This window comes from Heptranchias perlo, chromosome 13 (genome assembly GCF_035084215.1).
Source record: "Heptranchias perlo isolate sHepPer1 chromosome 13, sHepPer1.hap1, whole genome shotgun sequence".
Classification (NCBI taxonomy): Eukaryota; Metazoa; Chordata; class Chondrichthyes; order Hexanchiformes; family Hexanchidae; genus Heptranchias; species Heptranchias perlo.
Window position 1 is genome coordinate 6,448,427 of NC_090337.1, and position 15,948 is coordinate 6,464,374.

The following is a 15,948-nucleotide window of genomic DNA, read 5'->3' on the forward strand; positions in this document are numbered from 1 at the left end:
AAGGATGTCCTTGCCATGGAGGGAGCGCAACGAAGGTTTACCAGACTGATTCCTGGGATGGCAGGACTGATGTATGAGGAGAGATTGGATCGACTAGGCCTATATTCACTAGAGTTTAGAAGAATGAGAGGTGATCTCATCGAAACATATAAAATTCTAACAGGACTAGACAGACTAGATGCAGGGAGGATGTTCCCGATGGCTGGGGAGTCCAGAACCAGGGGTCACAGTCTCAGGATACGGGGTATGCCATTTAGAACCGAGATGATGAGAAATTTCTTCACTCAGAGGGTGGTGAACATGTGGAATTCTCTACCACAGAAGGCTGTGGAGGCCAAGTCATTAGATGTATTCAAGAAGGAGATAGATATATTTCTTAATGCTGAAGGGATCAAGGGATATGGGAAAAAAGCAGGAACAGGGTACTGAGTTAGACGATCAGCCATGATCATTTTGAATGGCGGAGCAGGCCCGAAGGGCCGAATGGCCTACTCTTGATCCTATTTTCCATGTTTCTATGTGAGAGCACAGTCAAAAAGAAGAAGCCTTTTGAAAGCAGGGAGGGAGGAGATGGGATGGAAGTGTTGGAATTCCAGAGTGTGGGGGCACGGCTGAAATGGGTCACTGGTGGGGAGGGGGAGAAGGCTTGGAGCGAGGTGCAGGGGCTCTGCTTCAGTTGTATAACATCTCTAACTAGAGGGATAACCCATCTCCTGATGGAAGGAGTTAATTGACACAACGGTGAAGTATCTTTCCTGCAGGGCCTTTTCCCGATACACTACACCGCAGAGAAAAATAAATGATTCACATCTTCAGTCTTGCTTGTTAAATTCTACTTGTGTCTTGTTCTGCAATCTCAACCCACATTAAATAACCTGCCCACTCTCCATTATCCATTCCCCAGTCCATTCAATATGAAGAAAATCCTCAAGGTAGAAGCTGTGAGTAATAAATCTGTTAACTTGTTTATATGAGATTCCTCTGTCTGGTGTTTTAATAAAAATGCTAAGTTGCTTAAAATAAATATTAAAATAACAGATAAATGAATTTCATACAAACTTCCCCACTGCAGTTGTTATTAAAACCACACTGTGCGAATTCGATCCCTCGCAATCTTTTCAACTCTGCCAGTTTCTCATTGGAACTCAGAGCCCCAAGTTCCAGAATTGCCATAAGACCGTAAGAGATAGGAGTAGGCCATTCGGCCCCTCGAGCCTGCTCCGCCATTTAATGAGATCACGGCTGATCTGATTTTTACCTCAACTCCACTTTCCCGCCCTTTCCCCATATCCTTTGACTCCCTTGCTGATCAAAAATTTGTCTAACTCAGCCTTGAATGTATTCAATGACTCAGCCTCCACAGCTTTTTGGGGTAAAGAATTCCAAAGATTCACGACCCTCTGGGAGAAGAAATTCCTCCTCATTTCCATCTTAAACGGGCGACCCCTTATTAAGACACCATGCCCCCTGGCTTTAGATTCCCCCATGAGGGATAACATCCTCTCAGCATCTACCCTATCGAGTCCCCTCAGAATCTTGTATGTTTCAATAAGATCTCCTCTCATTCTTCTAAACTCCAATGAGTATAGACCCAACCTGTTCAATCTTTCCTCATAAGACAACCCTTCCATACCAGGAATCAACCTAGTGAACCTTTTCTGAACTGCCTCCAATGAAATATGTCCTTCCTTAAATAAGGGCACCAGAACTGTACGCAGTACTCCAGGCGTGGTCTCACCAGCACCCTGTACAGTTGTAGCATGACTTCCCTGCTTTTATACTCCATCCCCCTCGAAATAAAGGCCAATATTCCATTTGCCTTCTGGATTACCTGCTGCACCTGTATGTTGAGTTTTTGTATTTCATGTAATTCGGAAAGCAAACAGGTCTCTTGCATGGCTGGCTGATTTATGCACACTTCCTTGACTTAAATTAAAATCTTTGAGTAAAATAGATTTGATCAGTGTGTTTGAGAACTGAATGTGTGAACGCTGTATTTTGTTAGAGTGGCTGGAGTCATACCTAGCACAAAGGAAGACGGTAGTGGTTGTTGGAGGCCAATCATCTCAGCCCCAGGACATTACTGCAGGAGTTCCTCAGGACAATGTCCTAGGCCCAACCATCTTCAGCTGCTTCATCAATCACCTTCCCTCTATCATAAGGTCAGAAATGGGGATGTTCGCTGATGATTGCACAGTGTTCAGTTCCATTAGCAACCCCTCAGATAATGGAGCAGTCCGTGCCCGCATGCAGCAAGACCTGGACAACATCCAGGCTTGGGCTGATAAGTGGCAAGTAACATTCGGGAAGTGGCAAGTAAAAGCAGGGAAGTCATGCTACAACTGTACAGGGTGCTGGTGAGACCACAACTGGAGTCCTTCTCTATGCCCCTTCTCCATTGTATCTTTTGATGATTTGAGGAAAATAAAATTGGAGGGAAAATCCTGCATGCCATAAAGCTAAAATTTAATTTTTGTTTTAGCGCATGCACTAGTTATTTTTTACATCGCTATCCATAATAGAAAGAAAAGAAAGAACTTGCATTTATATAGCGCCTTTCACAATCTCAGGAAATCTAAAAATGCTTCACAGACAATGAAGTACTTTTGAAATGTAATCACTGTTGTAATGTAGGGAATTGTGGCAGCCAATTTGCGCACAGCAAGATCCCACAAACAGCAATGGGCCAATCTGTTTTGGTGGTATTGGTTGAGGGATAAATATTGGGCAGGACACCAGGAGAGATCTCCTGCTTTTCTTCGAAATAGTGCCATGAGATCTTTAACGTCCACCTGAGAGGGTAGGCAGAGCCTCGGTTTAACATCTCATCCAAAAGACTGCACCTCTGACAGTGCAGCACTCCCTCAGTACTGCTCTTAAATGTCAGCCTAGAAAATCAGAGTTTTGGAGGATTTGAAATTTATGGAGGGTGAAGGATGGGTTGTAGACCAGGGGAGCATTGGAATAATCATATCTGTCAGTGGCAAAGGCATGAATGAGGGTTTTGGCAGATGGGCTGAGGCAGGGGCAGAGGCAAGTGATGTTACAGAAGTGGAAGTAGGTGGTCTTTGTGAGGGAGAGGATATGGAGATGGAAGCCTAATGGTTTTAGCCTCCCCAATGTTTAGCTGGAAGAAATTAAGACTCACCCAAGACTAGATGTTGGACAATCAGTCTGACAGCACAAAGGCAATGAAGGTGGTGGAGAGAGTTACTCATGGACCTGCTCTACATTTCCAGCTTTTGTTTTTGCTTCATGTGAATTGGCAAAATTTGATATCAAGTAAACAAAATTTTACGGTCACAAGACCTCAGATTATTGGCAGTCAGGCATTGCAATGGCGCACAACACATGAATGAGGCCCAACCATCCCTTAACCGGATCCGGTTAGGGGTTGCCAACTCTGCTTGGACATATTCCTGGAGATTTCATCACATGACATCCTGCCACCAACCGCCCCGCCCCCGTACTCCTGCCATTGGTTGCCCGACATATCCATCCTTGTGGTGCACCACCTTCCCACGCCAATCAGAAGGTGAACAGACTCTTCATTACCCAATTGGATGGTTCTTGACCGTCATTCAAACAGCCCTTTTTTCCCATCTCCAATATTTTTATAACTAATAAATAAGCGTGTAAAGAAAAATATTTTAAAGCACAATTTTTTTTTTAACACCCCTACGATTTCTCTTCCGGGTGTTGCTCACAGCAGTGTCCTGGAGATACGTCTTTCATTCCTGGAGACTCCAGGGCAATCCTGGAGGGTTGGCAACCCTAGATCCGTTAGCTGAGACTATGCCCACTTTCCTACCGCTGATGTACTTGATGGAATTCCGTTTTTTTTCCAAAATCAAGGAAAAGTTGCGTCAAAGAAATTGAATGAAGAGTTGAAGCCTCTGATAGACGCCTGTTCTGTAAAGAAACTCCTTCAGTGGAAAAGTTAATGATTCAGCAGGAATAGTTTGAGCGGATAATCAGGGAGGGGGTTCAGCAGTCAATAAGATAAACTCAACATAAATCAGCCAGCCATGCAAGAGACCTTAATCACCCAGCACACTTCCTTGACTTAAATTAAAATCTTTGAGTAAAATAGATTTGATCAGTGTGTTTGAGAACTGAATGTGTGAACGCTGTATTTTGTTAGAGTGGCTGGAGTCATACCTAGCACAAAGGAAGACGGTAGTGGTTGTTGGAGGCCAATCATCTCAGCCCCAGGACATTACTGCAGGAGTTCCTCAAGGCAGTGTCCTAGGCCCAACCATCTTCAGCTGCTTCGTCAATCACCTTCCCTCTATCATAAGGTCAGAAATGGGGATGTTCGCTGATGATTGCACAGTGTTCAGTTCCATTAGCAACCCCTCAGATAATGGAGCAGTCCGTGCCCGCATGCAGCAAGACCTGGACAACATCCAGGCTTGGGCTGATAAGTGGCAAGTAACATTCGCGCCAGACAAGTGCCAGGCAATGACTATCTCCAACAAGTTGTGGTGTCGATGGTAGTCATGATGTGGAGATGCCGGTGATGGACTGGGGTTGACAATTGTAAACAATTTTACAACACCAAGTTATAGTCCAGCAATTTTATTTTAAATTCACAAGCTTTCGGAGGCTTCCTCCTTCGTCAGGTGAACGATGTGAAGGAGGAAGCCTCCGAAAGCTTGTGAATTTAAAATAAAATTGCTGGACTATAACTTGGTGTTGTAAAATTGTTTACAATTATCTCCAACAAGAGAGAGTCTAACCACTTCCCCTTGACATTCAACGGCATTACCATCGCCGAATCCCCCACCATCAACATCCTGGGAGTTACCATTGACCAGAAACTTAACTGGACCAGCCATATAAATACTGTGGCTACGAGAGCAGGTCAGAGGCTGGGTATTCTGCGGCAAGTGACTCAACTCCTGACTCCCCAAAGCCTTTCCACCATCTACAAGGCACAAGTCAGGAGTGTGATGGAATACTCTCCACTTGCCTGGATGAGTGTAGTTCCAACAACACTCAAGAAGCTCGACACCATCCAGGACAAAGCAGCCCGCTTGATTGGCACCCCATCCACCACCCTAAACGTTCACTCCCTTCACCACCAGCGCACAGTGACTGCAGTGTGTACCATCCACAGGATGCACTGCAGCAACTCGCCAAGGCTTCTTCGACAGCACCTCCCAAACCCGCGACCTCTACCACCTAGAAGGACAAGGGCAGCAGGCACATGGGAACAACACCACCTGCACGTTCCCCTCCGAGTCACACACCATCCCGACTTGGAAATATATCGCCGTTCCTTCATCGTCGCTGGATCAAAATCCTGGAACTCCCTACCTAACAACACTTTGGGAGAACCGTCACCACACGGACTGCAGCGGTTCAAGAAGGCGGCTCACCACCACCTTCTCAAGGGCAATTAGGGATAGGCAATAAAAGCCGGCCTCGCCAGCGATGCCCACATCCCATGAACGAATAAAAAAAATTGATTCTGCCAGTTAATTCTGTTGCAGGCTGGCCTGGCGAGATACGCTCCAAGATGTAATAGGATGTGGATTTTTACCCTTCCCACTTCTCCGGCTTCCAGTGAATGATGAGCCTCATCTTGTAGATTGAGTCTTGAGGTAATTTTACATAGAATTACATAGAATTTTTCAGCACAGAAACAGGCCATTCGGCCCAACTGCTCTATCCCGGCGTTTATGCTCCACACGAGCCTCCTCCCTCCCTACTTCATCTCACCCTATCAGCATATCCTTCTATTCCTTTCTCCCTTGTGTGTTTATCGAGCTTCCCCTTAAACGCATCTATACTATTCGCCTCAACTACTCCTTGTGGTAGCGAGTTCCACATTCTCACCACTCTCTGGGTAAAGAAGTTTCTCCTGAACTCCTTATTGGATTTATTATATCTTATATTTATGATCTCCTCACAAGCGGAAACATCTTCTCTACCCTTTCAAACACCCTCATAATTTTAAAGACCTCTATCAGCTCACCCCTCAGCCTTCTCTTTTCTAGAGAAAAGAGCCCCAGCCTGTTCACTCTATCCTGATCGTTATAACCTCTCATTTCTGGTGTCATTCTTGTAATTCTTTTTTGCACCTGCTCCAGTGCCTCCATATCCTTTTAATAACATGGAGACTAGAATTATTCACTGTATTCCGGGTGCGGTGCTCGGTATTCCGGGTGTGGTGGAGAGTATTCCGGGTGCGGTGCTCGGTATTCCGGGTGCGGTGCTCGGTATTCCGGGTGTGGTGGAGAGTATTCCGGGTGTGGTGCACAGAATTCTAAAGTTGCTGAAGGCATCTCCCTGGCTTCGACCACTGCCGTCTCCTCTGTCGCCACACTCAGCTGATCTTCTCACGAGTACTGACGTCTCCAATCCTCCCTTGTCAGCCTGTTAACTTTGACTTCAGAATCCAGGAGAGAGAGGAACAACCTGGTAAAAGGCAAGATCTGGACTGACAATCGGGAGGCACTTTTCCTCACACAGAGTGATGGATAACTGGAATGGATTCTGGGTAGGGGAGTGGAGGTGAAAACTCAAGAGGCAGTTAGTTACCAGCTGTGATGGGACACTTGGGTCTCTATCGAAACATGAGCTAGATGGGCCTCCCTCGTGGGGTCTTACTTGTGTGATTTCTGTATTCTCTTTTAGGTTCATCTGACCTCTTGTTTACTCGGCCTGTCACAGTCTCCAGCTCCCATCTCATCTTCGAATCTCGATCTGGGAAATCAAACAAGTTTTCATGTTTGGGAAAACAAGCCCAAAATTTGCCTGTAACGTCCGAAATGTGGAAGGTCAACAGGACATTGGGAGTAATCAGGCGGAACTTATTCATCTAAAGGAAGTTGTGGAACAAGTTAAAAGAAAAAGAGCTTGCATTACTATAGCACAATTCACTACCTCAGGATGTCCCAAAGCGCTTTACAACCAATGAAGTACTTTTGAAGTGCAGTCACTGTTGTAATGTAGGGAAACGCGACAGCCAATTTGCGCACAGCAAGATCCCACAAACAGCAATTAAACAAATGTTCTGGTGATGTTGAGGGATAAATTATGGCCAGGACACCGCGGAGAACTTCCCTGCTGTTCTTCGATATAATGCCATGGGACCTTTTACATCCACCTGAGAGGGCAGTCGGGGCCTCGGTTTAAGATCTCATCCAAAAGACGGCACCTCCAACAGTGTAGCACTTTCTCAGTACTGCAATGGGAGTGTCAGCCTGGATTATGTACTCAAGTCATCCACTTGAACCCATGACCTTCTAACTCAGAGGCAAGGGTGCTACATTGTTGACACTAAGCAGTCGTATAAATAACAGCCCCTTTCCAAACCTGCACCTGCGAAGTGCATTGAAGCAGGCAGTGTAAATGGGGTTCAGAGACAATTAGAATCAAATTCCTGGAGAGAAGGAATGGAAAGATATGGTGAGAAGGTGGGTGGGGTTGATCAATCAAAAAAGGGACAGTCATGCTGGGCCGAATGGCCTTTCCACCATTCTTAAAATGTCTTTTGTTCCTTGAAACACGAATCCTTGAAACCAAGGCAAGTAAATGGAGTCAAGATACAGATCAGCCATGGTCTAATTGAATGGCAGAACAGGTTCGAGGGGCCGAGTGGCCTACTCCTGTTCCTAGGTTCCCTGCTATGATGAAGATGATTTGGGAGAGAGAAACTGACAAAGAAATCTCAGCCCGATGACACAGCTCCCCTGGGTCTGGATGTGATAATTACAGTGTTCAGTGTCACATTGCTGACCGCCAGTTCATGTATAATTGCCATTTGTGTGATCTGTCCATTTGCTTTAATTTTCTACAGAAATATAACTTGTACTGTTTGTTTACTGGCTCCTCATTCACCTTGAGTTTGAATGGTGCTGGAAATCATTCAACCGTACTTTGATATGTTTAAAGTGTAAATGCAGGCTGCTGCCTCTGGTAAAGTGGCCTCATCGCCAAGACCACCTACTTCCACCTCCATAACATCGCCCGCCTCCGCCCCTGCCTCAGCTCATCTGCTGCTGAAACCCTCATCTGTGCCTTTGTTACCTCCAGACTCAACTATTCCAATGCTCTCCTGACCGTGCCTCCCATCTTGCACCCTTGTAAACTTGAGCTCATCCAAAACTCTGCTGCCTGTATCCTAACTCGCACCAAGTCCTGTTCACTCATCATCCCTGTGCTCGCTGACCTACATCGGCTCCCGGTCCAGCAATGCCTCGAATTTAAAATTCTCATCCTTGTGTTCAAATCCCTCCATGCGCCCCCCCCCATCTCTGTAACCTCCTCCAGCCCTACAACCCTCTGAGATCTCTGCGCTCCTCCAATTCTTGCCTCTTGCGCATCCCTGATTTCCATCGCTCCACCATTGCCGGCCGTGCCTTCAGCTGCCTGGGCCCTAGGCTCTGGAATTCCCTCCCTAAACCTCTCCGCCTCTCACTCCTCTTTTAAGATGCTCCTTAAAACCCACCACTTTGACCAAGCTTTTGGTCACCTGTCCTAGTATCTCTTTGTGGCTCAGTGTCAAATTTTTGTTTGATAATCGCTCCTGTGAAGTGCCTTGGGGACGTTTTACAATGTTAAAGGCGCTAAATAAATGCATATTGTTGTTGTTGTACACTGAGCCATGTACATGCAGGTCTGCACATTGATAGTGGAGGGTGTTTTCACCTCAAAGGCTTTGGGTTTGAATCTAAACAATCGTGATGGGATGAAAGTCTCCATTAAGTGTCCTTTAAGGAATGAGTTTGGAGCAGGACTCAATCCAGTTCCTTATCACCGTGGACCCACAGCAAAAAAACAACTCCTACATTCACCAGTCTCACTCGGAGAAGCCACAGAATGCTTGTAGCAAATGGCGACCTCAAATGGATTAAGCAGGAGCACTGTCCTGAATCTGGGGCTGAGGCACATTGTTGGACAAGTGTAGAATAACCTTTACTCTGTACCTAACACATGGAATTTCTCCAGCATTTCTATGTAATGCTGCCTCTTATTCCATTTAATCACTTCCATGCCCCACAAAGCAGCCACTGGGGGCAATGGAGTTGAAAGACTCTGTGATTTGAACAGTAAACTTTCATTTAATTTGGACCACTCACTGAAGCAGGAGATCGTTTTTCTAGGTTAAGCACTAATTAGTTGCACTGATAATGATAAGCGCATAGCCCTAACTAGTTGAATACCCTTCAGCTGCGCTTTCAACTCATCAGCAGGGACTGGCTGTTTCTCTTTGTATATTCTTGCAGTGAATGTCACAGATACAGGCGCTGATTCATTCTCTTGCCGTGGTTCCTTCATGTGAATAATTCGCTGCAAAATGTTAATCTTGCTTCATGAATTCAGTCTGGCACCTTGTTGTGTTCATGTTTGGTATGGAACCCCTGACGCATTGATAAGTAGAATTACAATATGCTTCAGTCACAATAAGCTTCCTCCACAATGAGCTTCCTTGGGGAGCCATAGCCGGCAAAATGTGTTCTAGCCAGAACGATTTTACAGGAAGAAATTTTATGTATTTGTTTAGCTGTTAATGAGGAAGAAATTATCAACATATGTTATCTGGAGTGATTGTGGCTTTATTGGGCACAGGGGCTTCTTGACCCTCCAAGATGTTAGATTTACGATGGGCTGAGGAGGGTAGAACCTGAGGTGGCATTGTCTAATGGATAGGGTGGAGTCAGCCATGGCTCAGTGGGTAACACTCTCGCCTCTGAGTCAGAAGGGCATGGGTTCGCAACTCCACTCCAGGGACTTGAGCACAAAATCTAGGCTGGCACTCCCAGTGCAGTACTGAGGGAAAGCTGCACTGTCGGAGGTGCCGTCTTTCGGATGAGACGTTAAACCAAGACCCCGTCTGCCCTCACAGGTGGACGTAAAAGATCCCACGGCCACTATTTCGAAGAAGAGATGGGGAGTTCCTCCTGGTGTTCTGGCTAACATTTATCCCTCAACCAACACCTAAAAAAAGATATCTAACCATTAGACAATGCCACCTCACGTTCTACCCTCCTCAGCCCATCGTAAATCTAACTTCTTGGAGGGTCAAGAAGCCCCTGTGCCCAATAAAGCCACAATCACATTGCTGTTTGTGGGATCTTGCTGTGCGCAAATTGGCTGTCGTGTTTCCTACATTACAACAGTGATTACACTGCACAAAGTACTTCATTGGCTGTAAAGCGCTTTGGGACATCCTGAGGTCGAGAGAGGTGTTATATAAATGCAAGGTATTTCTTTCTTTACATGTGGTTGCATTGTCTAAGGGGTAGGGTGGGACAGTGTAGAGGGAGCTTTACTCTGTATCTAACCCGTGCTGTACCTGTCCCGGGAGTGTTTGATGGGACAGTGTAGAGGGAGCTTCACTCTGTATCTAACCCGTGCTGTACCTGCCCTGGGAGTTTTTGATGGGACAGTGTAGAGGGAGCTTTACTCTGTATCTAACCCGTGCTGTACCTGTCCCGGGAGTGTTTGATGGGACAGTGCAGAGGGAGCTTTACTCTGTATCTAACCCGTGCTGTACCTGCCCTGGGAGTGTTTGATGGGACAGTGTAGAGGGAGCTTTACTCTGTATCTAACCCGTGCTGTACCTGTCCCGGGAGTGTTTGATGGGACAGTGTAGAGGGACCTTTACTCTGTATCTAACCCGTGCTGTACCTGCCCTGGGAGTGTTTGATGGGACAGTGTAGAGGGAGCTTTACTCTGTATCTAACCCGTGCTGTACCTGTCCCGGGAGTGTTTGATGGGACAGTGTAGAGGGAGCTTTACTCTGTATCTAACCCGTGCTGTACCTGCCCTGGGAGTGTTTGATGGGACAATGTAGGGGGAGCTTTACTCTGTATCTAACCCGTGCTGTACCTGCCCTGGGAGTGTTTGATGGGACAGTGTAGACGGAGCTTTACTCTGTATCTAACCCGTGCTGTACCTGTCCCGGGAGTGTTTGATGGGACAGTGTCGAGGGAGCTTTACTCTGTATCTAACCCGTGCTGTACCTGCCCTGGGAGTGTTTGATGGGACAGTGTAGAGGGAGCTTTACTCTGTATCTAACCCGTGCTGTACCTGTCCCGGGAGTGTTTGATGGGACAGTGTAGAGGGAGCTTTACTCTGTATCTAACCCGTGCTGTACCTGCCCAGGGAGTGTTTGATGGGACAGTGTAGAGGGAGCTTTACTCTGTATCTAACCCATGCTGTACCTGTCCCGGGAGTGTTTGATGGGGCAGTGTCGAGGGAGCTTTACTCTGTATCTAACCCGTGCTGTACCTGTCCCGGGAGTGTTTGATGGGACAGTGTAGAGGGAGCTTTACTCTGTATCTAACCCGTGATGTACCTGCCCAGGGAGTGTTTGATGGGGCAGTGTCGAGGGAGCTTTACTCTGTATCTAACCCGTGCTGTACCTGTCCCGGGAGTGTTTGATGGGGCAGTGTCGAGGGAGCTTTACTCTGTATCTAACCCGTGCTGTACCTGCCCTGGGAGTGTTTGATGGGGCAGTGTCGAGGGAGCTTTACTCTGTATCTAACCCATGCTGTACCTGCCCTGGGAGTGTTTGATGGGACAGTGTAGAGGGAGCTTTACTCTGTATCTAACCCGTGCTGTACCTGCCCTGGGAGTGTTTGATGGGACAGTGTAGAGGGAGCTTTACTCTGTATCTAACCCATGCTGTACCTGCCCTGGGAGTGTTTGATGGGACAGTGTAGAGGGAGCTTTACTCTGTATCTAACCCGTGCTGTACCTGCCCTGGGAGTGTTTGATGGGACAGTGTAGAGGGAGCTTTACTCTGTATCTAACCCGTGCTGTACCTGCCCTGGGAGTGTTTGATGGGACAGTGTAGAGGGAGCTTTACTCTGATTCTAACCTGTGCTGTACCTGCCCTGGGAGTGTTTGATGGGACGGTGTAGAGGGAGCTTTACTCTGTATCTAACCCGTGCTGTACCTGCCCTGGGAGTGTTTGATGGGACAGTGTAGAGGGAGCTTTACTCTGATTCTAACCTGTGCTGTACCTGCCCTGGGAGTGTTTGATGGGACGGTGTAGAGGGAGCTTTACTCTGTATCTAACCCATGCTGTACCTGCCCTGGGAGTGTTTGATGGGACAGTGTAGAGGGAGCTTTACTCTGTATCTAACCCATGCTGTACCTGCCCTGGGAGTGTTTGATGGGACAGTGTAGAGGGAGCTTTACTCTGTATCTAACCCGTGCTGTACCTGCCCTGGGAGTGTTTGATGGGACAGTGTAGAGGGAGCTTTACTCTGTATCTAACCCGTGCTGTACCTGCCCTGGGAGTGTTTGATGGGACGGTGTAGAGGGAGCTTTACTCTGTATCTAATCCGTGCTGTACCTGCCCTGGGAGTGTTTGATCGGACAGTGTAGAGGGAGCTTTACTCTGTATCTAACCCGTGCTGTACCTGCCCTGGGAGTGTTTGATGGGACAGTGTAGAGGGAGCTTTACTCTGTATCTAATCCGTGCTGTACCTGCCCGGGGAGTGTTTGATGGGACGGTGTAGTCAATTACAACAGTGACTATACTTCAAAAGTACTTTATTGGCTGTAAAGCACTTTGGCATGTCCCGAGAGTGTTAAAGGCGCTATAGAAATGCAAGTAAGTACATCGGTCAGTCAGTCTTTTTTTCTTTCTTTCTTTCTCCCCCCACTCGAACTTCCTTTCCGTTGCAGTGGAAGCGAAAGACGTGGAATACATTTACGAAGCAGCTGAAAGGGGTGGGTGGAGATGGGGAGGATGGGGGTGGGGGGAGGGGTGGGGGGAGGGGTGGGGATGGGGGTGGGGGGGGGGGAATGGGGGGATGGGGAGGAGAGGATTGGGGGGTGGGGGAACAGTAGGTTTTTTTAAATGGGCTGAATGGCATTTGTCATACCGTCACCATGTGATCAGTTACCCAAAGAATTGCTCCCCTGCTGGTAGTAGTTGGTATTGCAAGCCATCTCAGAGGACCAGAAAAGAAAGACTTTCATTGAGATAACGCCTTTCACCTCCTCGGGACGCCCCGAAGCACTTTACAGCCAACGGATTAATTTTGAAGTGTTGCCGCTATTGTAATGTAAGCGGAGACGGCGATCAATGAGAGTTATAATTGTCCTTCAATAAAACATACTTAAGCAAAACAGATTGAGCTACATTTTTCTCTTTTTAGCCTGAAGGGCTGTAATTTCCGATCAGCACTATAACACGAACCTGAATTCCGAACTACAATTTAGAATTATGTCCGTGAATTAGAACAATCGATCACATGTTTGCTGTGGCAATAAATACAAGCAGAGTACTTTATTAAAGGGCTTGATTCATGGCGCGTTTTTACATTTTGCAAGGTTTACTCTGCTTCTCGCAGACCATGTTGAATAAATGGGGGCAGGGCACAGCATACGGGAGACTGCTCTGTTTCTGGGTGACCTACATAGATGAGGCAGATTGGATGTGACAAGGTACACTCAATAATACATCGAAGGGGAGGGAATTCTGTGGACTTTTTCTGCCCCGCTGATTTTCTCCTCTGCTGATGGCACAGGTGCCAGTCCCAGGCATTGCCCACATCCCCTCTGATACCTCATCCTTTCATTTGCGAGTCTGAACGGTGGGCTATTTGAGTGTGGGGGGCATCACAGCCGGATCCGATCCTTTCCTCATCCAGTCCCCCCACACATGTGCGTGTACTTTCCAGTAGGGATCACTGGGGCCGGAACCCGGGATGATTTTCCTCTGCCTAGCCCAAGGAGTAGCTGAGTGTAATCATAGTACAGAGGAGAGGTGGTGCCTGGGATCTTCCTGGTCAGTACCGCTCATGGAGCTCTTATATCGGGGGAAGAGGGCATTTGTGCAGAAGGTGGGAGGGAGCAAGGGTTAAGTGTACTCAGCCCATCTGCTGCTGAAACCCTCATCCATGCTTTTGTTACTTCCAGACTCAACTATTCTCCTGGCCGGCCTTCCACCTTCCAATCTGTGTAAACTTCAGCTCATCCCAGACCCTACTGCCGTATCCTAACTCGCACTATGTCCTGTTCACCCATGCTGTGCTCGCTGAAGGGAACTGGGGAAGGAGTTCCAGAGGGCAGGAGTGGAGGTCTTCGAACGACTAGCTGCTGGTGGTGGAATGGGGGCAGTTGGGACAAGGAAGAGCTCAGGGTTAGAGGAACAGAGGGTCCAGAGATGTAAGACTAGAGAAATAAAGGGAAGGGAACTTTACAGCCAATGAAGTACTTTTTGAAGTGTAGTCACTGTTGTGATGTAGGCAATGTGGCAGCCGATTTGTGCACAGCAAGATCCCACAAACAGCAATGAAATAGTGACCAGATCATCTGTTTTAGGTGTTGGTTGAGGGATGAATTTGGCCAGGACATTAGAGAGAATTCCCCTGCGCTTCTTTGAATAGTGCTGTGGCTCAGTGGGTAGCACTCTTACCTTTAAGACAAAAGATTGTGGGTTCATAATCCCACCCCAGAGACTTAACCACAAAATCTAGGTTCACATTTCAATGCAGTAATGAGGAAGCACTGCACTGTTGGATGTGCTGTCTTTCATGTTAAATTGAGGCCCTGTCTGTCCTCTTAGGTGGTTGTAAAAGATCACACAGCCACTATTTCAAAGAAGAGCAGCAGAATTCTCCCTGGTGTCCTGGCCAACGTTTTATCCCTCAATCACCAAAATAGATGAACTGTTCATTCATCTCATTGCTGTTTGTGGGATCTTGCTGTGCACAACTCGGCTGCCACACTTGCTCATTGATAACAGTAGTGACACTTCAAAAGGATCTCAAGTCCCAATTTTAACCTAACCCGCCCAGTATGAACAGGGTGGGTTCGGGTCAGATGCCTGATTCACCCCCACCCCCGTCCCAATTTTACACTCTGCCGACTTCAATGCAGATTGTTTCTTTTTTCTCCGTGTTATGATTCAAATCCCACAGGGCAGGAGCTGTACGGATTGATCAGCGATCTGAAAGGAACCTTCGGATTGACTGATTACTTGCAGGGACAATCTCGGTGCCTCTAAGTAGCATTTAATATTCAGTGAGGTGTGATTTTATGTCTGATACGAAATGTGTTCCAAGTGCCTGAGGGACACGGAATTCAAGTGTTTTGATGTAAAATATTCATGGTATGGATGTTTGGAGGTGGTGAAGTTTCTAAAAGCCTCGGGAAAGACAGCAGTAGATGTCCCTAGTGAGCCCCCATTACATGGCCTGGATTCTTCTCTGTAACTTTGTGTTGTTAGGCGAGTTACAACCGTCTGGTAATTGTGATCATGAGGTAAAACCAATCTGTCGCTGCGTGATACCACTGAGGTCCAGATCCATACATTTTATGTGGAGCCCATTTAATAATAATAAAAATTAAATCACATCATATCACGTTCCTAAAAGTGGTTCACGCAAAGGAGTTGCTTCTTGAGTGCAAGGTCCCACAAACAGCACTGTGATAATTAAGCAGTCCATCCGTGGTGTTGATTGAAGAAAAATATTGGCCAACGTAGGGAGAACTCCCTGCTCCTCCTGGGGTCTTAACCTCTCATCAGAGCAGGCAGCTGGGGCCTTGGTTTGACGTTTCATCTGAAAGATGGCAACTATAATAACACAGAACACCCTCAGTGAATTACAAATGTGACTAGGCTTCCCTCAGTTTGAAATTTCCAGCGGTGGAGAGCTTTGGGAACCAAAAGTCACCTGTTCCTCCCGAGCCTTCTACACTCACCACATGTCATGTCTCAAATTATTCATATATTCTAGCCCAAAATGTTATTTTCTGAAAGAAATCTATCTAATTTGCATTTGAATGAATCAATATGAACTGCTTCCACCGTCTCCCGAGGGAGCCTGTTCCATCGATTGACCACTCACTCACTGAAATATTGTTTCTGCAGATTAGTTTTGAATTTACCCCCTTCAAGGGCAGGCCGTGTCCTCTGGTTCTACTGTTCTGGACAAGGTGAAACAGCTCGTCATGGTCTACATTACTTAG